The following is a 24,933-nucleotide window of genomic DNA, read 5'->3' on the forward strand; positions in this document are numbered from 1 at the left end:
AGCAGCACCTTGCAGCCGAACCTCGAGCCGACGTCCAGGCTTCCGGACACCATCAAGGGACTCCGAACTACTTCGTGGAAGGATAGCCCGGCCCGTCCAGGGCTCAACTAAACACTCCGGCGAAGGCCAGGACAGGCCGAACTCAGCGGCTCAACCGCCCTCCGGCACGTAAATATTTCTTACATTTCCTTCGCAGGTTCACCTTTGCGTCGACCAGGACGGGCTACACGGAGGCAGCTTGAACGCATAAGGGAATCCTTAGACATTTCCCTGCAGTGACCGTCCGGCTATATCACGGATCCGCACTCAGCCTCTTCCCCCTGGTCTCAGCAGGTTCCGCAATCATATTCCTTTTTTTATTACATTACGTGTACCCATACGCATAGATGTACTATTCAAATACAACATGTGGATTTATATGACGTTTACCTGCTGTTATTTCTTATTGAAATCATTTTGTCAAGTGGCATCCGTACACAGCTATATGCCTTAAAATATGCCAGGGGCTTCGTTTTACCCATAACACGACAATAAAGTCCGAACACCTTCATGGAAGTTCGGCACCCTGAACCTATAACATTATATGCATCAGCTCCGAATCATGTCTTGGGTCAATAGTTGGGTTTGCCCGGCTCCCATGTTTTGGTACCTTACGTTCTGCTATATCGGCTAAGGTAGCACTGGGAGAACTACTGCGATTGTGTCCCGGTTCTTCCGGACGAGCACCTCAGTAGAGAAAGCCGAAAACTGACTGTCATGATACGGCGAGAGCTGGTCAACTGTTCGAGAGGTCACAAAATCTTTAAGGATTTCTCCCGCATAATGCCATAACCAATGCAGCGTGCGATGGATCGATTTTTCCCCGATCAGGTGCTTATAGAGCCCCTAGTACGGTCTTCCGAACACCAGGGGCTGTGCCTACCATACTAAAGCTCCTATGGCTAAGTGAGAGTGCTAAAGCCCTATAGTCCGATTGCCTGGTTCGTCATGCTGAGCACCTCCTTCGAAGGACCCAAAACTGGGATAAAGAGTGCTCAGGTTTATCCCGAACACCCCCGTACTTCTTACGTGGGGGCAGAAGCCGACGACTGGCCAACTCTCAGGTTTAACATATTAAACGGCCGCACCGGAGGGTAAATTTTTATATAACAGGCGATAAATAAACGACCATGTTCAAACATTACAAAGGACAACATGATTGGCATTCATGGAAATATAATGCCCTTGGTGCATAGCTCCGCTGCAAGGTAGGATCCTTTCAGGACACTCTCATAATATAATTCGGGCCTGCGGTGCTCCTTCCCCTCTGGCGGTCCTTCGGTCATCAGCTTTTCGGCATCCATCTTCCCCCAGTGCACCTTTGCGCGGGCGAAGGCCATTCGCGCACCTTCTATACAGACCGACCGCTTGATGACGTCAAGTCGAGGGCAAGCGCTTACAAGCCGCTTCATGAGCCCAAAGTAGTTGCTTGGAATCGGCTCGGCAGGCCATAGCCGGATAACCAGATCTTTCATGGCTAGTTCTGCCGTCTTATGCAGTTCGATCAGCTGTTTCAGTTGATCGGCAAAAGGCACCGGACAATTCGGCGCCAAATACTGTGACCAGAAGAGCTTATCTGCGGTGTTCCTTTCTTCGGCTCGGTAGAATTGGGCGGCATCTGATATGCTGCGAGGTAGCTCGGCAAGTACCCCTGAGAAATCCGGATTCAAAATCAGAAACATAGTTTCCCCCTCAAATACTTGCTTTACATGGAAAAATCCTTACCTGTCGCGATCTTTCTCGCCTCTTGGATCCCCTGCAGGGCGCTTTGGGTTTCCCCCTGGGCATCGCTCGTGGCCTGACGCGCCTTGGTGAGTTTGGACTCTTTCTCCGTTAAACTCTGCTCCAAGGTCTCGCATTTCCTTACGGCCTCTTGCAGCTCCTGCTCAGCTTTAATAACTCTGGCCTCGTGTTTCTCACGAAGAGTCCGCTCTGTGGCTGCCTTTTTCTCGGCCTCGGCAATGGCCCTTTTGAGGGCCTCGACTTCGGTCATAACCCCTAGCACAAATTATGCAGCTTATTTCATGCTGAAAATTTATTTCACAATAAATACGAGCAAAGCTTGTGCATACCTTGTTTATCTCTCAACTGCATTCTCAATTGGCCAAGTTCTTCTTTGGCCCGCTCCAGACTTTGATTCAGTCCGGAGATCTCCGCAGTATGAGAGGCAGCAGCCGCTACAGACGCCTTCTTATAACAGAAGAGAAATCGATGTCATTCACTGAGTCTTCCTGTGATCATAAATTCGATCCTCTGTCCGGTTCTTTCTTTCACCGAATAGTGTATCAGGGGCTACTATCTATACTATGACACTCTTCGAAAACTCATAAAACATACCTCAAAGCCTCTTATAAGGCTGATACAGGCTTCGTTCAGTCCACTCTCAGTTGACTGAATCTTCTCAATCACCGCACCCATAAGGGCACGGTGTTCATCAACGATGGAGGCGTATTTCAACGCCACCAACAAAGCATCCGACACTTCTGGATAGACAGAGGTCGCCGATGGAACAGGCACGCCCCCTCCAGCCGAAGGAGGCTCCCTACTTGATTCTGGAGCCGTATAGGTCTCTGGAATCGCATCTGGCTGGGAGCCGAACTCAGGATCGCCCCCGCCGTCGGCCCTCATGGGAATCTTTTCCCCCACGTGTCCGGCCCCTGAGGTTTGACCTCCAGGTGCCGCCTTCACAGTTTTTTCATTTCCTCCTTGGCCGGGGTCCTTCTGGGACGAAGCCTCGGTGTTATGCACCTGTTTGGAGGAAGGGGCCTTTGGGGCGTCCCACTCTCCATAGCATTTGAGCTCAGCAAGTCCTCTGATGAGGATTGTTTGGTACGGGACCTCGCCGGACTACAAAATATGGCTTAGGTTAAAATACTAAGCCACGATGAGTCCGGGCGCCTAAAACGTACTCGGATTTTATATATTACGAGTTCACCAGGGGCTGGGCCCTGGGATCCCATGCCGGGCCACTGTCGGCGGCGGCAGTGGACTCCTCCGGAAGAGGAGCCTTTCCCCTTTTGGGCAGCTCGGCCTCCAAGTGTGTGGAGGCCGTCCTCTTCTTTCTTCCTCCCGCAGGGGATTCATCTTCCTCCTCCTCGTCGTCCTACTTGGAGGCGGAATGGGCATTGGAGCCTTCAGATATTGTGTCCGAAGTGCCGTGGCGACGAAGGCCGCCCCGGGTCTTTTTGGCCTCCTTCTCGGCCGTATTCTTTGGCACCTTGTAAGGCGCCGGGACCAGCATCTTCGTCAGAAGTGGGATGTCCTGTCTTTCGGGCAGCGGGGCCGGACAATGGATCCGCTCCGCCTTCTTCGTCCAGCCCTGGGAGAGTTGTAGAAAACGCGTTAAGCGCTTCCCTTGGGTTACGCGGATAAAAGTTTTGATGACTTACCGAACTTGCAGGGCGGGACAGTTGGTACCCGCGGTCCTCGGCGGAGTTCAGCCATGATTTGCTGGACTTGAAAAGCACCTTCCAAATGTCCTTGTGCGAGGAGCCGAAAAGCTCTCGCAAGGTCTGGTGCCTGGCCGGATCAAATTCCCATGAATTGCAGGTCCGGTGCTGACAAGGCAAGATCCGGTGAACTAACATCACCTGGACCACATTGACAAGTTCAATGTTCTTGTCTCCCATATCCTCAACGCGCGTCTGGAGCACCGACAGTTCGTCGGACAAGGAACAGTCTAGGCCTTTCTTAACCCAGGATGTAAGCCGCAGGGGGGCACCGGATCGAAACTCGGGCGAGGCGGCCCATTCCTTGCCGCGCGGCTCAGTGATATAAAACCACTGTTGTTGCCACTCCTTGAAAGAATCGTTAAAGGTTCCCGTTGGCCACATGACGTTGGGCATCTTGCTCACCATAGCGCCCCCGCACTCGGCGTGCTCGCCACCCACCACCTTGGGCTTCACATTAAAAATCTTCAGCCATAAACCGAAGTGCAGCGAAATGCGGAGAAAAGCCTCGCACACGACAATGAATATCGAGATGTTGAGGAAGGAATTAGGGGACAGATCGTGAAGATCAATCCCATAATAATACATGATGCCACGAACGAATGGGTGGAGGGGAAACCCTAGCCCATGGACAAAGTGTGGGAGGAATACAACCCTCTCGTGGGGTTCTGGAGTAGGGACGATCTGTCCCGCCATCGGGAGACGGTGGCTGATTTTCTTGGCCAGGTACCCGGCCTCCCGAAGCTTTTTGATATCCTTCTCTCGGACGGTAGAGGCCATCCATTTGCCTCCTGCTCCTGATCCAGACATCTTCGGAGGACCTTTTGTGGGCAGAGAAGATGAACGCTTGGGCGCTGGAGCTTGAGCAGAAGGGAATGAATCGGGAAGAGGGCGTGATGAAAAGAGTGAATCCTTGTCCCTTTATAAGGGCGGAAGAGGCGATACACCTCCCCACTCACTCGGTAAAAGCTCTTATTCCCCAAGCGCCGTAATTGATCGCGCGGTTGGGTTACCCACACCCGTATTGAGGAGAATCCCACGATAAGGGGACACGATCTCTGCTTCGACAAGACGTGCCAAGGAAACCGCCTCGCGATAGGTGCAGTGGCTGGTTGTAAAAAACGGTTCGAAAAATGACCGGGCCGTGGTGTGATGTCATGCTGCAAAATGCGTCGGCAGATTAGATTTGTGGAAATATTATTCTCTCTGCGGTGGTATGTGGAATTTGTTTTGCAGAGCCGGACACTATCCTTGTGTTCAAAATCTTCTATGGAGTATTCGGAGGAAGAACCTGCCTTGCAATGCCGAAGACAATCTGTGCGCCGGACTCATCGTCATTGAAGCCTGGTTCAGGGGCTACTGAGGGAGTCCTGGATTAGGGGGTCCTCGGACAGCCAGACTATATCCTTTGGCCGGACTGTTGGACTATGAAGATACAAGATTGAAGACTTTGTCCCGTGTCCGGATGGGACTCTCCTTGGCGTGGAAGGCAAGCTTGGCAATACGGATATGTAGATCTCCTCCCTTGTAACCGACTCTGTGTAACCCTAGCCACTCCGGTGTCTATATAAGCCGGAGGGTTTAGTCCATAGGACAACAACAATCATACCTTAGGCTAGCTTGTAGGGTTTAGCCTCTACGATCTCGTGGTAGATCAACTCTTGTAATACTCATATCATCAAGATCAATCAAGCAGGAAGTAGGGTATTACCTCCATCGAGAGGGCCCGAACCTGGGTAAACATCATGTCCCCCGCCTCCTGTTACCATCCGCCTTAGACGCATAGTTCGGGACCCCCTACCCGAGATCCGCCAGTTTTGACACCGACACCCCTTCCTAGTTGGACTAGGAAAGGGGAGTCCTACACCCACTAGGAGGAGGACTCCCCCCTCTCTCCTTGGCGCGCCTCAAGGCCGGCCTGCCTCCCCCATTGCTCCTTTATATACGGGGGCAGGGGGCACCCTAGAACACACAAGTTGATTCTTCCAAGCCGTGTGCGGTGCCCCCCTCCACCATAATCCACCTCGGTCATATCGTCGTAGTGCTTAGGCGAAGCCCTGCGCCGGTAGCTTCATCATCACTGTCATCACGCCGTCATGCTGACGAAGCTCTCCCTCGAAGCTCTACTTGATCATGAATTCGCGGGACATCACCGAGCTGAACATGTGCAGATCGCGGAGGTGTCGTACGTTCGGTACTAGGATCGGTCGATCGTGAAGACGTACGACTACACCAACCGCGTTGTCATAATGCTTCCGCTTTCGGTCTACAAGGGTACATGGACAACACTCTCCCCTCTCGTTGCTATGCATCACCATGATCTTGCCTGTGCGTAGGATTTTTTTTGAAATTACTGCGTTCCCCAACAGTGGCATCCGAGCCAGGTTTATGCATAGATGTTATATGCACGAGTGGAACACCAGTGAGTTGTGGGCGGTACTAGTCATACTGCTTACCAGCATGTCATACTTCGATTCGGAGGTATTGTTGGATGAGGCGGCCCAGACCGACATTACGCGTACGCTTACGCGAGACTGGTTCTACCGACGTGCCTCGCACACAGGTGGCTGGTTCGAGCCCCAAGTACAACGACTCGCCTCCAAGCTCAACATCCACAAGTCTCTGATGGTGTTCCAACCGGGTGATCTAGTATGGATACATCTCCACAAGGGCCGCTTCCCCAAGGAGTGCAAGTCCAAGCTACTCCCGAGAGCCGACGGACCATTATAGGTGATTGCATGCTACAACGACAACACCTACAAGGTCGACATTACACATGACAAGTACAAGTAAGCGACATCTTCAACGTCAAACACTTGGCCAAGTACCATGGTGATGAAGAGCACGATCCGTGGACAGATCTCTCCCAAGGGGGGAGATGATGCGGGGCATCCCCCAACTACCCGCACCGATGCTCCATCACCACCGCAAGCACCAAGAGGACCAATGACAAGAGCACGTGAACACGCCATCACGAACGAGGTTGATTCTCTCCTCTTTGAGTTTTGTTCGGATTCGCATGAGAATTGGGTTCTACCTCATAAAGACATGTTATGCATTCTAGGATACCAAGGATGTGATCGTGAGAAGGAGAAGGAGAAGGTGAAGATCCGAGCATCCATGGAGCAAGAGAAGGAAGGAGAGGTCAAGAAGAATGAAGGAGAAGCTCGTGGACACTCCGGGTGCCCGGACGAAAGGGCCCCGGGTGCCCGGACTCGAAGACGCAGGGAGGGCCAAACCCCCTGGACACCCCGGGTTGAAGGAAATATTCCCTAGAGGCAATAATAACGTTGTTATTTATATTTCCTTATATCATGATAAACGTTTATTATTCATGCTAGAATTGTATTAACCAGAAACTTAGTACATGTGTGAATACATAGACAAACAGAATGTCACTAGTATGCCTCTACTTGACTAGCTCGTTGAATCAAAGATGGTTATGTTACCTAACCATAGACATGAGTTGTTATTTGATTAATGGGATCACATCTTTAGAGAATGATGTGATTGACTTGACCCATTCCGTTAGCTTAGCATTTGATCGTTTAGTATATTGCTATTAGTCTCTTCATGACTTATACATGTTCCTATGACTATGAGATTATGCAACTCCCGAATACCAGAGGAACACTTTGTGTGCTACCAAACGTCACAACGTAACTGGGTGATTATAAAGGTGCTCTACATGTGTCTCCGATGGTACTTGTTGAGTTGGCATAGATCGAGATTAGGATTTGTCACTCCGATTGTCGGAGAGGTATCTCTGGGCCCTCTCGATAATGCACATCACTATAAGCCTTGCAAGCAATGAAACTAATGAGTTAGTTGCGGGATGATGCATTATGGAACGAGTAAAGGGACTTGTCGGTAACGATATTGAACTAGATATTGAGATACCGACGATCGAATCTCGGGCAACTAACATACCGACGACAAAAGGACCAACGTATGTTGTTATGCGGTTTGGCTGATAAAGATCTTCGTAGAATATGTAGGAGCCAATATGAGCATCCAGGTTCCGCTATTGGTTATTGACCGGAGAAATGTCTCGGTCATGTCTACATAGTTCTCGAACCCATAGGGTCCACACGCTTAACGTTCGGTGACGATCAGTATTATGAGTTTATGTGTTTTGATGTACCGAAGATAGTTCGGAGTCCCGGATATGATCACGGACATGACGAGGAGTCTTGAAATTGTCGAGACATAAAGTTTGATATATTGGACGACTATATTCGGACACCGGATGAGTTCTGGGGGTCACCGGATATTTATCGGAGTGCGGGGGGGTTATCGGAACCCCCGGGGGATATAATGGGCCAACATGGGCCTTGTGGGAGAGAGAGGAGAGGGCCTAGGGCTGCCCCCCCCCTTGGGAGTCCGAATTGGACAAGGAGGGGGGCGGCGCCCCCTCTTTCCTCCCTCTCTCCCTCTCCTTCCTTCCCCCTTCCTCCTTGAGGGAGTCTTGGATTAGGGGGTCCTCGGACAGCCGGACTATATCCTTTGGCCGGACTGTTGGACTATGAAGATATAAGATTGAAGTCTTTGTCCCGTGTCCGGATGGGACTCTCCTTGGCGTGGAAGGCAAGCTTGGCAATACGGATATGTAGATCTCCTCCCTTGTAACCGACTCTATGTAACCCTAGCCCCTCCGGTGTCTATATAAGCCGGACGGTTTAGTCCGTAGGACAACAACAATCATACCTTAGGCTAGCTTGTAGGGTTTAGCCTCTACGATCTCGTGGTAGATCAACTCTTGTAATACTCATATCATCAAGATCAATCAAGCAGGAAGTAGGGTATTACCTCCATCGAGAGGGCCCGAACCTGGGTAAACATCGTGTCCCCCGCCTCCTGTTACCATCCGCCTTAGACGCACAGTTCGGGACCCCCTACCCGAGATCCGCCAGTTTTGACACCGACACCCCTTCCTAGTTGGACTAGGAAAGGGGAGTCCTACACCCACTAGGAGGAGGACTCCCCCCTCTCTCCTTGGCGCGCCTCAAGGCCGGCCTGGTTCCCCCATTGCTCCTTTATATACGGGGGCAGGGGGCACCCTAGAATACACAAGTTGATTCTTCAAAGCCATGTGCGGTGCCCCCCTCCACCTTAATCCACCTCGGCCATATCGTCATAGTGCTTAGGCGAAGCCCTGCGCCGGTAGCTTCATCATCACTGTCATCATGCCGTCATGCTGACGAAGCTCTCCCTCGAAGCTCTACTTGATCATGAATTCGCGGGACATCACCGAGCTGAACATGTGCAGATCGCGGAGGTGTCGTACGTTCGGTACTAGGATCGGTCGATCGTGAAGACGTACGACTACATCAACCGTGTTGTCATAACGCTTCCGCTTTCGGTCTACAAGGGTACATGGACAACACTCTCCCCTCTCGTTGCTATGCATCACCATGATCTTGCATGTGCGTAGGATTTTTTTTTAAATTACTGCGTTCCCCAACAGTGGCGTCCGAGCCAGGTTTATGCATAGATGTTATATGCATGAGTGGAAAACAAGTGAGTTGTGGGTGGTACTAGTCATACTGCTTACCAGCATGTCATACTTTGATTCGGAGGTATTGTTGGATGAAGCGGCCCGGACCGACATTACGCGTACGCTTACGCGAGACTGGTTCTACCGACGTGCTTCGCACACAGGTGGCTGGCGGGTGTCAGTTTCTCCAACTTTAGTTGAATCGAGTGTGGCTACACCCGGTCCTTGTGAAGGTTAAAACATCACATACTTGACAAAATATCGTTGTGGTTTTGATGCGTAGGTAAGAACGGTTCTTGCTCAGCGCGTAGCAGCCACGTAAAACTCGCAACAACAAAGTAGAGGACGTCTAACTTGTTTTTGCAGGGCATGTTGTGATGTGATATGGTCAAGATGTGATGCTAAATTTTATTGTATGAGATGTTCATGTTTTGTAACAGAGTTATCGGCAACTGGCAGGAGCCATATGGTTGTCGCTTTATTGTATGAAATGCAATCGCCATGTAATTGCTTTACTTTATCACTAAGCGGTAGCGATAGTCGTAGAAGCAATAGTTGGCGAGACGACAACGATGCTACGATAGAGATCAAGGTGTCGCACCGGTGACGATGGTGATCATGATGGTCCTTTGGAGATGGAGATCAAAGGCACAAGATGATGATGGCCATATCATATCACTTATATTGATTGCATGTGATGTTTATCATTTATGCATCTTATTTTGCTTAGTACGGCGGTAGCATTATAAGATGATATCTCACTAAATTTCAAGGTACAAGTGTTCTCCCTGAGTATGCACCGTTGTGAAAGTTCATCGTGCCGAGACACCACGTGATGATCGGGTGTGATAAGCTCTACGTTCACATACAATGGGTGCAAGCCAGTTTTGCACACGCAGAATACTCGGGTTAAACTTGACGAGCCTAGCATATGCAGATATGGCCTCGGAACACTGAGACCGAAAGGTCGAGCGTGAATCATATAGTAGATATGAGCAACATAGTTATGTTCACCATTGAAAACTACTCCATCTCACGTGATGATCGGACATGGTTTAGTTGATATGGATCACGTGATCACTTAGATGATTAGAGGGATGTCTATCTAAGCGGGAGTTCTTTAGAAATATGATTAATTGAACTTTAATTTATCATGAACTTAGTACCTGATAGTATTTTGCATGTCTATGTTGTTGTAGATAGATGGCCCGTGTTATTGTTCCGTTGAATTTTAATGCGTACCTAGAGAAAGCTAAGTTGAAAGATGATGGTAGCAACTACACGGACTGGGTCCGTAACTTGAGGGTTATCCTCATTGCTGCACAAAAGAATTACGTCCTGGAAGCACCGCTAGGTGCCAAACCCACTATAGGAGCAACACCAGATGTTACGAACGTCTGGCAGAGCAAAGCTGATGACTACTCGATAGTTCAGTGTGCCATGCTTTACGGCTTAGAACCGGGACTTCAACGACGTTTTGAACGTCATGGAGCATATGAGATGTTCGAGGAGTTGAAGTTAATATTTCAAGCAAATGCCCGGATTGAGAGATATGAAGTCTCCAATAAGTTCTACAGCTGCAAGATGGAGGAGAATAGTTCTGTCAGTGAACATATACTCAAAATGTCTGGGTATAATAATCACTTGATTCAACTGGGAGTTAATCTTCCTCATGATAGTGTCATTGACAGAATTCTTCAATCACTGCCACCAAGCTATAAGAGCTTCGTGATGAACTATAACATGCAAGGGATGGATAAGACAATTCCCGAGCTCTTCGCAATGCTTAAGGCCGCGGAGGTAGAAATCAAGAAGGAGCATCAAGTGTTGATGGTCAACAAGACCACCAGTTTCAAGAAAAAAGGGTAAAGGGAAGAAGGGGAACTTCAAGAAGAACGGCAAGCAAGTTGCTCCTCAAGTGAAGAAGCCCAAGTCTGGACCTAAGCCTGAGACTGAGTGCTTCTACTGCAAAGGAACTGGTCACTGGAAGCGGAACTGCCCCACGTATTTGGTGGATAAGAAGGATGGCAAGGTGAACAAAGGTATATGTGATATACATGTTATTGATGTGTACCTTACTAATGCTCGCAGTAGCACCTGGGTATTTGATACTGGTTATGTTGCTAATATTTGCAACTCGAAACAGGGACTACGGATTAAACGAAGATTGGCTAAGGACGAGTTGACGATACACATGGGAAATGGTTCCAAAGTCGATGTGATCACGGTCGGCACGCTACCTCTACATCTACCTTCGAGATTAGTTTTAGACCTAAATAATTGTTATTTGGTGCCAGCGTTGAGCATGAACATTATATCTGGATCTTGTTTGATGCGAGACGGTTATTCATTTAAATCAGAGAATAATGGTTGTTCTATTTATATGAGTAATATCTTTTATGGTCATGCACCCTTGAAGAGTGGTCTATTTTTATTGAATCTCGATAGTAGTGATACACATATTCATAATATTGAAGCCAAAAAATGTAGAGTTGATAATGATAGTGCAACTTATTTGTGGCACTGTCGTTTGGGTCATATTGGTGTAAAGCGTATGAAGAAACTCCATTCTGATGGACTTTTGGAATCACTTGATTATGAATCACTTGGTACTTGCGAACCATGCCTCATGGGCAAGATGACTAAAACTCCGTTCTCCAGAACAATGGAGCGAGCAACAGATTTGTTGGAAATAATACATACTGATGTATGTGGTCCAATGAATGTTGAAGCTCACAACGGGTATCGTTATTTTCTCACCTTCACAGATGATTTGAGCAGATATGGGTATATCTACTTGATGAAGCATAAGTCTGGAACATTTGAAAAGTTCAAAGAATTTCAGAGTGAAGTGGAAAATAATCGTAACAAGAAAATAAAGTTTCTACAATCTGATCATGGAGGAGAATATTTGAGTTACGAGTTTGGTCTTCATTTGAAACAATGCGGAATAGTTTCACAACTCACGCCACCCGGAACGCCACATCGTAATGGTGTGTCCGAACGTCGTAATCGTACTTTACTGGATATGGTGCGATCTATGATGTCTCTTACTGATTTACCGCTATCGTTTTGGGGTTATGCTTTAGAGACGGCTTCATTCATGTTAAATAGGGCACCATCTAAATCCATTGAGATGACACCTTATGAACTATGGTTTGGCAAGAAACCAAAGTTGTCGTTCCTTAAAGTTTGGGGCTGCAATGCTTATGTGAAAAAGCTTCAACCTGATAAGCTCGAACCCAAATCGGAGAAATGTGTCTTCATAGGATACCCAAAGGAGACTGTTGGGTACACCTTCTATCACAGATCCGAAGGCAAGACATTCGTTGCTAAGAACGGATCCTTTCTAGAGAAGGAGTTCCTCTCGAAAGAAGTGAGTGGGAGGAAAGTAGAACTAGATGAGGTAACTGTACCTGCTCCCTTATTGGAAACTAGTTCATCACAGAAATCTGTTCCTGTGACTGCTACACCAATTAGTGAGGAAGCTAATGATGATGATCATGTAACTTCAGATCAAGTTACTACCGAACCTCGTAGGTCAACCAGAGTAAGATCCGCACCAGAGTGGTATGGTAATCCTGTTCTGGAGGTCATGTTGCTTGACCATGACAAAACTACGAACTATGAGGAAGCGATGATGAGCCCAGATTCCGCGAAATGGCTTGAGGCCGTGAAATCTGAGATGGGATCCATGTATGAGAACAAAGTGTGGACTTTGGTAGACTTGCCCGATGATCGGCAAGCCATCGAGAATAAATGGATCTTCAAGAAGAAGACTGACGCTGACGGTAATGTTACTATCTACAAAGCTCGACTTGTTGTGAAAGGTTTTCGGCAAGTTCAAGGAGTTGACTACGATGAGACCTTCTCACCCGTAGCGATGCTTAAGTCCGTCCGAATCATGTTAGCAATTGCTGCATTTTATGATTATGAAATTTGTCAAATGGATGTAAAGACTGCATTCCTCAATGGATTTCTGGAAGAAGAGTTGTGTATGATGCAACCTGAAGGTTTTATCAATCCAAAGGGTGCTAACAAAGTGTGCAAGCTCCAGCGATCCATTTATGGACTGGTGCAAGCATCTCGGAGTTGGAATAAACGTTTTGATAGTGTGATCAAAGCATATGGTTTTATACAGACTTTTGGAGAAGCCTGTATTTACAAGAAAGTGAGTGGGAGCTCTATAGCATTTCTAATATTATATGTGGATGACATATTATTGATTGGAAATGATATAGAATTTCTGGATAGCATAAAAGGATACTTGAATAAGAGTTTTTCAATGAAAGACCTGTTGGGGAACGTAGTAATTTCAAAAAAATTCCTACGCACACACAGGATCATGGTGATGCATAGCAACGAGAGGGGAGAGTGTGTCCACGTACCCTCGTAGACCGAAAGCGGAAGGGTTAGCACAACGCGGTTGACGTAGTCGTACATCTTCACGATCTGACCGATCCATGTACCGAACGCACGGCACCTTCGAGTTCAGCACACGTTCAACTCGATGACGTCCCGCGAGCTCCGATGCAGCAGAGCTTCGCCGGAGAGTTTTGTCAGCATGACGGCGTGATGACGGTGATGATGATCCTACGGACGCAGGGCTTTGCCTAAGCACCGCTACGATATTATCGAGGTGGATTATGGTGGAGGGGGGCACCGCACACGGCTAAGAGATCAATGATCAATTGGTGTGTCTCCAAGGGGTGCCCACCTCCCTGTATATAAAGGAGTGGAGGAGGCCGGCCTCCCTAGGCGCGCCCCATGAGGAGTCCTACTCCCACCAGGAGTAGGACTCCCCCCTTCCAAGTAGGAGTAGGAGAAGGGAAGGAAGGGAGAGAGGAAGAGAAGGAAAAAAGGGGGTGCCGCCCCCTCCTTGTCCAATTTGGACTAGAGGGGGATGGGGCGTGTGGCTGCCCTAGCCGCCCCTCCTCTTCCCCCACTAAGGCCCATGAGGCCCAATTAACTCCCCAGGGGGTTCCGGTAACCCCCAGTACTCCGGTATATGCCAGAAACCTCCCGGAACCCTTCCAGTGTCCACACATAGTCGTCCAATATATCGATCTTTACGTCTCGACCATTTCGAGACTCCTCATCATGTTCGTGATCATATCCGGGACTCCGAACTACCTTCGGTACATCAAAACACTAAAACTCATAATACCGATCGTCACCGAACTTTAAGCGTGCGGACCCTACGGGTTCGAGAACAATGTAGACATGACTGAGACACGTCTCCGGTCAATAACCAAGAGTGGAACCTGGATGCTCATATTGGCTCCTACATATTCTACGAAGATCTTTATCGGTTAAACCGCATAACAACATACGTTGTTCCCTTTGTCATCGGTATGTTACTTGCCCGAGATTCGATCGTCGGTATCTCAATACCTAGTTCAATCTCGTTATCGGCAAGTCTCTTTACTCGTTCCATAATACATCATCCCGCAACTAACTCATTAGTTACAATGCTTGCAAGGCTTATAGTGATGTGCATTACTGAGTGGGCCCAGAGATACCTCTCTGACAATCGGAGTGACAAATCCTAATCTCGATATATGCCATCTCAACAAGTACCTTCGGAGACACCTGTAGAGCACCTTTATAATCACCGAGTTATGTTGTGATGTTTGGTAGCACACAAAGTGTTCCTCCGGTATTCGGGAGTTGCATAATCTCATAGTCATAGGAACATGTATAAGTCATGAAGAAAGCAATAGCAACATACTAAACGATCAAGTGCTAAGCTAACGGAATGGGTCAAGTCAATCACATCATTCTCCTAATGATGTGATCCCGTTTATCAAATGACAACTCATGTCTATGGTTAGGAAACATAACCATCTTTGATCAACGAGCTAGTCAAGTAGAGGCCTACTAGTGGCACTTTGTTTGTCTATGTATTCACACATGTATCTTGTTTCCAGTTAATACAGTTCTAGCATGAATAATAAACATTTATCATGATATGAGTAAATAAATAATAACTTTATTATTGCCTCTAGGGCATATTTCCTTCAGTCTCCCACTTGCACTAGAGTCAATAATCTAGATTACACAATAATGATTCTAACACCCATGGAGTCTTGGTGCTGATCATGTTTTGCTCGTGGAAGAGGCTTAGTCAATGGGTCTGCAACATTCAGATCCGTATGTATCTTGCAAATCTCTATGTCTCCCACCTGGACTTGATCCCGGATGGAGTTGAAGCGTCTCTTGATGTGCTTGGTTCTCTTGTGAAATCTCGATTCCTTTGCCAAGGCAATTGCACCAGTATTGTCACAAAAGATTTTCATTGGACCCGATGCACTAGGTATGGCACCTAGATCGGATATGAACTCCTTCATCCAGACTCCTTCATTTGCTGCTTCCGAAGAAGCTATGTATTCCGCTTCACATGTAGATCTCGCCAAGACGCTTTGTTAAGAACTGCTCCAACTGACAGCTCCACCGTTTAATATAAACACGTATCCGGTTTGCGATTTAGAATCGTCCAGATCAGTGTCAAAGCTTGCATCGACGTCACCATTTATGACGAGCTCTTTTTCACCTCCATAAACGAGAAACATATCCTCAGTCCTTTTCAGGTATTTAAGGATGTTCTTGACCGCTGTCCAGTGATCCACTCCTGGATTACTTTGGTACCTCCCTGCTAAACTTATAGCATGGCACACATCAGGTCTGGTACACGTCATATACAACTATTCTTCCAGAAATCCATTCAGGAATGCAGTCTTTACATCCATTTGCCAAATTTCATAATCATAAAACGTGGCAATAGCTAACATGATTCGGACGGACTTAGGCATGTGAGAATGTCTCATCGTAGTCAACTCCTTGAACTTGTCGAAAACCTTTCGCAACAAGTCGAGCTTTGTACACAGTAACATTACTGTCAGCATCTGTCTTCTTCTTGAAGATCCATTTATTCTCGATGGCTTGCCGATCATCAAACAAGTCAACCAAAGTCCACACCTTGTTCTCATACATGGATCCCATCTCGGATATCATGGCCTCAAGCCATTTTGCGGAATCTGGGCTCATCATCGCTTCCTCATAGTGCGTAGGTTCGTCATGGTCTAGTAACATGACCTCCAGAACAGGATTACCGTACCATTCTGGTGCGGATCTTACTCTGGTTGACCTACAAGGTTCGGTAGTAACTTGATCTAAAGTTTCATGATCATCATCATTAGCTTCCGCACTAATTGGTGTAGATGTCACAGGAACCGGTTTCTGTGATGAACTACTTTCCAATAAGGGACCAGGTACAGTTACCTCATTAAGTTCTACTTTCCTCCCACTCACTTATTTCGAGAGAAACTCCTTCTCTAGAAAGGATCCATTCTTAGCAACAAAAGTCTTGCCTTTGGATCTGTGATAGAAGGTGTACCCAACTGTCTCTTTTGGGTATCCTATGAAGACACATTTCTCCGATTTGGGTTCGAGCTTATCAGGTTGAAGCTTTTTCACATAAGCATCGCAGCCCCAAACTTTATGAAACGACAACTTTGGTTTCTTGCCAAACCATAGTTCATAAGGAGTCGTCTCAACGGATTTAGATGGTGCCCTATTTAACGTGAATGCAGCCGTCTCTAAAGCATAACCCCAAAACGATAGCGGTAAATCTGTAAGAGACATCATAGATCGCACCATATCTAGTAAAGTACGATTACGACGTTCGGACACACCATTACGCTGTGGTGTTCCAGGTGGCGTGAGTTGCGAAACTATTCCGCATTGTTTCAAATGAAGACTAAACTCGTAACTCAAATATTCTCCTCCACGATCAGGTCGTAGAAACTTTATTTTCTTGTTATGATGATTTTCCACTTTACTCCAAAATTCTTTGAACTTTTCAAATGTTTCAGACTTATGTTTCATCAAGTAGATATACCCATATCTTCTCAAATCATCTGTGAAGGTGAGAAAATAACGATATCCGCCGCGAGCCTCAACATTCATCGGACCACATACATCAGTATGATCTCCAACAAATCTATTGCTCGCTCCATTCTTCCAGAGAACGGCGTTTTAGTCATCTTGCCCATGAGGCATGGTTCGCAAGTACCAAGTGATTCATAATCAAGTGATTCCAAAAGTCCATCAGAATGGAGTTTCTTCATGCGCTTTACACCAATATGACCTAAACGGCAGTGCCACAAATAAGTTGCACTATCATTATCAACTCTGCATCTTTTAGCTTCAATACTATGAATATGTGTATCTCCACTATCGAGATTCAAAAAGAATAGACCACTCTTCAAGGGTGCATGACCATAAAAGATATTACTCATATAAATAGAATAACCATTATTCTCTGATTTAAATGAATAACCGTCTCGCATCAAACAAGATCCAGATATAATGTTCATGCTCAACGCTGGCACCAAATAACAATTATTCAGGTCTAATACTAATCCGGAAGGTAGATGTAGAGGTAGCGTGCCGACTGCGATCACATCGACTTTGGAACCATTTCCCACGCGCATCGTCACCTCGTCCTTTGCCAATCTTTGCTTAATCCGTAGTCCCGGTTTCGAGTTGCAAATATTAGCAACAGAACTAGTATCAAATACCCAGGCACTACTGCGAGAATTAGTAAGGTACACATCAATAACATGTATATCACATATACCTTTGTTCACCTTGCCATCCTTCTTATTCGCCAAATACTTGGGGCAGTTCCGCTTCCAGTGACCAGTTTGCTTGCAGTAGAAGCACTCAATCTCAGGCCTAGGTCCAGACTTGGGTTTCTTCTCCTGAGCAGCAACTTCCTTGTTGTTCTTCTTGAAGTTCCCCTTCTTCTTCCCTTTGCCCTTTTTCTTGAAACTGGTGGTCTTATTGACCATCAACACTTGATGCTCCTTCTTGATTTCTACCTCCGCAGCCTTTAGCAATGCGAAGAGCTCGGGAATCGTCTTATCCATCCCTTGCATGTTATAGTTCATCACGAAGCTCTTATAGCTTGGTGGCAGTGATTGAAGAATTCTGTCAATAACACTATCATCCGGAAGATTAACTCCCAGTTGAATTAAGTGATTGTTATACCCAGACTCTCTGAGTATATGCTCACTGACAGAACTATTCTCCTCCATCTTGCGGCTGTAGAACTTATTGGAGACTTCATATCTCTCAATCCGGGCATTTGCTTGAAATATTAACTTCAACTCCTGGAACATCTCATATGCTCCATGACATTCAAAACGTCGTTGAAGTCCCGGTTCTAAGCCGTAAAGCATGGCACACTGAACTATCGAGTAGTCATCAGCTTTGCTCTGCCAGACGTTCATAACATCTGGTGTTGCTCCTGCAGTAGGTTTGGCACCTAGCGGTGCTTCCAGGACGTAATTCTTCTGTGCAGCATTGAGGATAATCCTCAAGTTACGGACCCAGTCTGTGTAATTGCTACCATCATCTTTCAACTTTGCTTTCTCAAGGAACGCATTAAAATTCAACGGAACAACAGCACGGGCCATCTATCTACAATAACATAGACATGCAAAATACTATCAGGTACTAAGTTCATGATAAATTAAAGTTTAGTTAATCAAATTATTAAAGAACTCCCACTTATATAGACATCCCTCTAATCATCTAAGTGATCACGTGATCCATATCAACTAAACCATGTCCGATCATCACGTGAGATGGAGTAGTTTTCAATGGTGAACATCACTATGTTGATCATATCTACTATATGATTCACGCTCGACCTTTCGATCTCCAGTGTTCCGAGGCCATATCTGCATATGCTAGGATCGTCAAGTTTAACCCGAGTATTCTGCATGTGCAAAACTGGCTTGCACACGTTGTATGTGAACGTAGAGCTTATCACACCCGATCATCACGTGGTGTCTCGGCACGACGAACTTTCGCAACAGTGCATACTCAAGGAGAACACTTGTACACTACTAGGGAAAACCCTAGCAGTAGCGCGGGTATAATGCCTATTAGTAGCGCCGGGTACTGCGCTACTAGTAAGGCGCTACAGCTAAAGGTTAGCAGTAGCGTCTGTTTACCCACGCTACTGCTATGTCGACTTAGTATTAGCGCTTTAACCAAACAGCGCAACTGGTAATTACTAGCAACGCTTCTCCCAGCCCGCGCTACTACTATTATTTCGTATTTTACTTTTATTTCATGTTGTATTCATACACCTTTATACAAGTTTTCATACAGCAGCAATTTAGAGATTGTTTTTACATCATAATGAGTTATTACATCACAGGGTGAAAGAACCGTGGACTAGTTTCAAGTGGATGTCCATCCACTTGAAACTAATTCGCGGTTCTTTCACCCAATAATATAATAAATATCATCATCATCATATCATTAACAACTTATCATCATAATACATCATTGTCATATAAAACCTCCTCATGATCATCGTTTTCATCAATGAGACATCACATAGCAAGTTGGTCACTAGTCATAATCACAACTACTCCTCATCATCAACTCTAACACATTGTACCACATAATAAACATATTGTACCTCATAGGACCTACAACATTCTCTTAGGACCTACTATAGTCTCTAAGGTAAAATAGCATAAAACAAGATAGGCCTTGACTCTCCATTATGGAGATGGCGATTATCCTGTCTCCAATTCTTGCCTTTTGCTTAATGTTGCTTCCAAGAACCTCCTTACGATTGTCCAAACATTTTTTCCATTCTTTGATTAGCATGTGTTCACCGGTTTTAGAAATCCGATATGCATAGGCGAGATCCGTAGGATGACCTGGCTGTATGTTCAGAACATCAAGGCGACCATTCTGATACATCAGATGAGGCACACAATCCATCGGGATTTTCTGTTGAAAAACATAGTAATAACTTCGTAGTTAGCAATGATGTACTAGTTTTAGAAGTATGCAAAAGATGCATGGATGTCGTAATAGTAAAAAATCTTACCAGGGTATCTCCATAGAAGTTACCGTGGTTCAACACGTGCACTAGTGGCCACCATAATTTGGAGGAGTTCGACAATAGGTATTGTAATTCTCAAGATATGTACAAAATGCGATCAGATGATTTTTCTCCTTATAAGTTAATTCGGAGCCATCGGTGTAGTGGGTTTTGTCTACCATCTTCCGCACGTTGTTTGAAGAATCAAAATAAGCTGTCAATGGAAATAAGCTGTCAACTATTTTGAAATAAACAATATAAATTAGTTAATAACTATGCTTGAGAAACTCACATAGCGGTAGAATCGGAAGCATATCAACAAGGACCCAAATGTCCATATTGTCTTGCTCGATGTCAGGATCACCAAGATCCATGGTGACAATCATATCCTCATAAAAACCATACATCTTGCAAAGTGCTTCCCAATTTTGGCAACCAAAATGGGTTACGCTATGAGAATTGTACAGATTTACTTCAAAATCCATATCATGATGGGTCCTTAGGTGTATTTTCTTTGTTTCAAAATTTTCATGGTCTTCAAAACCCATCCTCTCCAAGACATAGCGTCTTGCATGGCATGGGATAAGCTAGTCGAATTGTAAAAGATGAAAATTAGACATTGAAATAGTTGAAGTCGTGCTTAATTACGAAAAAAAACACTTGTTGTCGTTGCGTACCGTTTCAACATCGAAGGTCTCCTCGAGCTTAATGCTGAAGCGCCGATCTTCGTCTAGGTGAGGCCTGTTGCACAGACCTCGATCGTCGTGGCACCAGCTGCACTCCCCCGGGAGACTTTCGTCGTCCGAGTATGACATTTCCTACGTTCATAATTCAAAGATTAAACTTGTACAATTAAATATATGTACTAAAAACACTAAATTACATCATTATTATTCATCTCGGTCTGTCGAGTCTTTTCTTGAAAACTCTCAGCTCACGTGGTGTATACATTCGACCGTTGGTGATGGTCGCTCCTCCTTTCCTTCCCGAGTGCATTACACCAAAATGGCTAGCACACGGGAACGAAGGAGAAGCGACCCCCCATGACAACAGTCGGGATTCTTCGTCCTCTCATATATGGTGGAGACTCTCCCTCACTGATTCCTCTCTGACATTTGCGACCGTCGGTGATGGTCGTTACTCCTCCTTCCCCTAGTGCATAACGAAGGTCTAGCACAAGGAGAAGAAGGAGAAACGACCCCCACGACAACAGTTGGGATTCTTCGGCCTCGACAAACTTAAAGTCAACCCGAAATGTCGTTTAATTATTTTTCGAGAAAATCCAGGCCACTCGATATGTCCTACATATTCTAGCACAAGTCATGCCAAAATTCACGGAAAATTCCGGCATGACCTTTGCTAAAAAGGGACATATCGAGCGCCTGAAATTTGCCGGAACGGAAATTAATCAACACTCCGGCAAAACATAGGCCACTCAGAGGTGTAACCTGAACATGACCGGCCACTTGGGCAACCACATATCCTATTTGAGCAACACAAGATATACATGTTTTTATCTACACCATATCTTATAGGACTCATATTGACATGGAGATTTGGCTGGTCTCACCTCGAGGTCAGAGGGGGTCGGTGACGGGGACGACGGCGGGGATGATGGAGGGGCTCCTTGATTTCTGCAAAAACAAAAACCCTAGAAGTTATCACTAATACATCCCGAATAATTGCTTAAACTAAAAAAATAACAACAAATATGACATGTTCAACTAGTTCTCACTACAAAAAAATACACTTCCGTGATGATACGTGTTTGCCACAGTAGGTCATGTTTTCTGTCATGCACGTACATCCATGAAAAATTTATGACAGAATCAAGATAGTCATACTGTGCTGTCGTAGAAGTGTTCCATGACATTACCAAAATTATCATCACGGAAGTGTCCACTTCCAGACGATAAATCGCGCGTCACAGAAGTGCTTTCGTCATGGGTGACCGACACGTGGCATCCATCATAACGGAACGACGTTAAGCTATCGGGTCCGGTTTTGGATCCCATAACCCATTAACAGCCCGGACCAATGGGGATTTTCCACGTGTAAAATCATCATTGGCCGGAGGAAACACGTGTTGCCTCACCGTTGGGACAGATGTCATCCACTCATTGGACAGGAGGCGCCTATGATAGGTCGACACGTGGCATGGCCCAACAGTGGCCCATTCCGGTGAAAAAGGTCGGCCCAGTAAAAAATATCAGGCCGGCCCATATAAGGCCTACTTGTGTCAGGTCCATTTAAGCCCACGGCCCATACGAGATGTGCCAATTCGGCCCGTCAACGGCCCGTTAAAGATTTGACACCATTGCAGCCCATCGTTAGTTCGAGCCCGTTAACAGCCCGCTATATATTTGGGCTCAATATCGGCCCGATGAGATTTCGGCCTGTTAACGGCACATTCAGTGGATGGGCCAATTTTCACGATGTACATCTTTCGGCCTTTTAGCGACCCATTTAAATATTGGGCTAATTTCTGGCCCGGTGTGTCTTTCAGCCTGTTGATGGCCCATAAATCAGTTGGGCCATTTGTAGTTGGACCTGAGTTTCGGCCTTTTAGCGACCCATTTAAGTGTTGGGCCAATTCCCGGCCCTGTGTGCCTTTCAGCCTGTTAACGGATCATAAATGAGTTAGGCCATTTGTAGTCGCACCTGAGTTTTGGCCTTTTAACGGCCCGTGCCCTTCATGGTCCAATACCAGCTCGGTTTCTCTTTCGGCCTGCTAAAGGCCCACAACATAGTTGGGCCATTTACAATACGACCTGACTTTCGGCCTCTTAGCGGCCCATGCTCTTCATGGTACAATACAAGCCCGCTGTCTCTTTCGGCCTGCTAAAGGCCCACCATATAGTTGGGCCATATGTAGCCCGAACTTAGTAACGGCCTGTTAACGGCCCATGAAAACAATTAGGCCCACCTGTTGCCCGCTTCGATGTCAGCCTGTTAACGACCCGGGAGTTAAGAGGGCCGACCATTAACTTTTGGCCTGGTAATGGTCCATTAACTTAATGGGCCCACTAAAGTTCGTACATGTCTTTAGGCCAAATTAGATAATTTGAGCCCATTACGATGAGCAATTATGCACAGGACCAAAACCGATCAAGCAAAGGTACGGCATACAGGGAAAACATTGCACATCCAGCATATATTACAGGAAATTACATCCACTAGGCAATCAAAGATTGATGCCAGTGCAAATAAATGAACAGAACCTAACGATCTACAACGTCACAATCTGCAACCTCAGCACGGATGACGCCCATAAGCATGTGGGCAAGTTCTTGCTGCTTTGCTACACTATCTCTGAAAACATTGATCAGTTGTTGTGTCGCACGACTCTGCACCTCTGATTCCTCCACCATTTCCATCATTCCTTCAGCCATTAATTGGTTCACAAACATACATTTTTTCCATTGCATTCGAGACAGAGGATACTAAACAGATTCAGATGGCGATTTTGGCAGGCTTGTATTATTGATAGTGGAGAGTGTCTCGACCACTGCATCATAACATAAATTAGGAGGGGAACCAAACATATTAATCATGAGTTATTGGCATATTACCTGGCCTAGATTTATTGGAAAGAAACAATGGGGTTGCCTTGCTGTTCTCAGAGTTTGTCTTCTTATCTTCAGCAGTCTGCACCAAATTAAGGCGCTAGCATTGCTATCATTGGCCAAGTCAGATAATAGGAAAGCAACATTGGCACAACGAACGTTTGGGCAACTAGCCAACACCAAATTAACACAATATGGCACAACTATCATCAGCCAGGTAAGGTAATACGAAAGCAACATTGACACAATGAATGAATGGGCAACCAGAGCAGCACTACAATTCAGTAATGTGCATGATATGAGATAGTACACTCATGCAGCTCAGTATGCAAAACTACCAGGCAGTTTTCTTTACAAAAATCAACATTGGCGCCTTTAACATTTTGCTACAACTAATTTTAGATCAGACAAAGGTTGGATTCACGCCGATTAACAAAATGCATGCTGATGTAAAAATATAGTGATATACAACAGGTACTTACATCAACATTGGAGCACAGAGAATTCCCGCAAGATATTTTCCTCGAATACAATCCCAACGAAGGAAATCTACTATCATTTAACCTTATTTTCTAAAAGAGAGATGGGTAAGAAACATGTAGAAAATATGATCAGAATGCTATAAAATTTCATGATGCGAGGATACGCACACGCTTCTTAGAATGGAGTTGACATTCTTTTGCTGGACTGGAGCAGACTAGTTCTTTGGCCACTGGAATCTGCTTATTATCAGTGGGAGTTGGGTTTCTCTGTGCTAGAGCAGTATCTATGAAAAATGGAGTTGGTTATTATCTCCTGGCGTTTGGATCTTTTGCAAAGACCTAGTTTGTAACCCTTCAGATTCTAACATAGCCGTCTTCCCCTTGCATGCCTTATATAGAAGAATGGTGCTTCAATTATCAAACATGCTACAGCAGAGATGGAATAGGTACTGAAGAATAGAAAGGCATGACATATTGACATGTATTCCCTCCATCCGGAAATAAATGGATGGGTCTAGGCGTATTTCAGTTCTAGATACATCCAGTTTTATCCATTTCTGCGACATGTAATCCGGACGGAGGGATTATGGTGTAAGAGCTAGGGATACGACAGGACAACACAGTAAAAAAACACTGAAAACCCACTGCAGAACCAAAGTAATCAAACCCACTGATATGAGATAGTACACTCATGCAGCTCAGGATGAAAAACTACCAGGCAGTTTTCCTTACAAAAATCAACATTGTGGCCTTTAATCATACATTTTGCTACAACTAAATTTAGATCAGATAAAGGTTGGATTCACGCCAATTAACAAAATACATGCTGATGTAAAAATATAGTGATATACAACAGGTACTTACATCTGCATTGGAGTACAGAGAATTCCTGCAAGAATCTTTCCTCACAGACGATATCAGTGCAGAAATTCTTCTATCTGTTAAGCTTGTTTTCTAAAAGAGAGATGGGTAAGAAACATGTAGA

This window comes from Triticum aestivum, chromosome 2D, assembly GCF_018294505.1.
Source record: "Triticum aestivum cultivar Chinese Spring chromosome 2D, IWGSC CS RefSeq v2.1, whole genome shotgun sequence".
NCBI classification, from domain to species: domain Eukaryota; kingdom Viridiplantae; phylum Streptophyta; class Magnoliopsida; order Poales; family Poaceae; genus Triticum; species Triticum aestivum.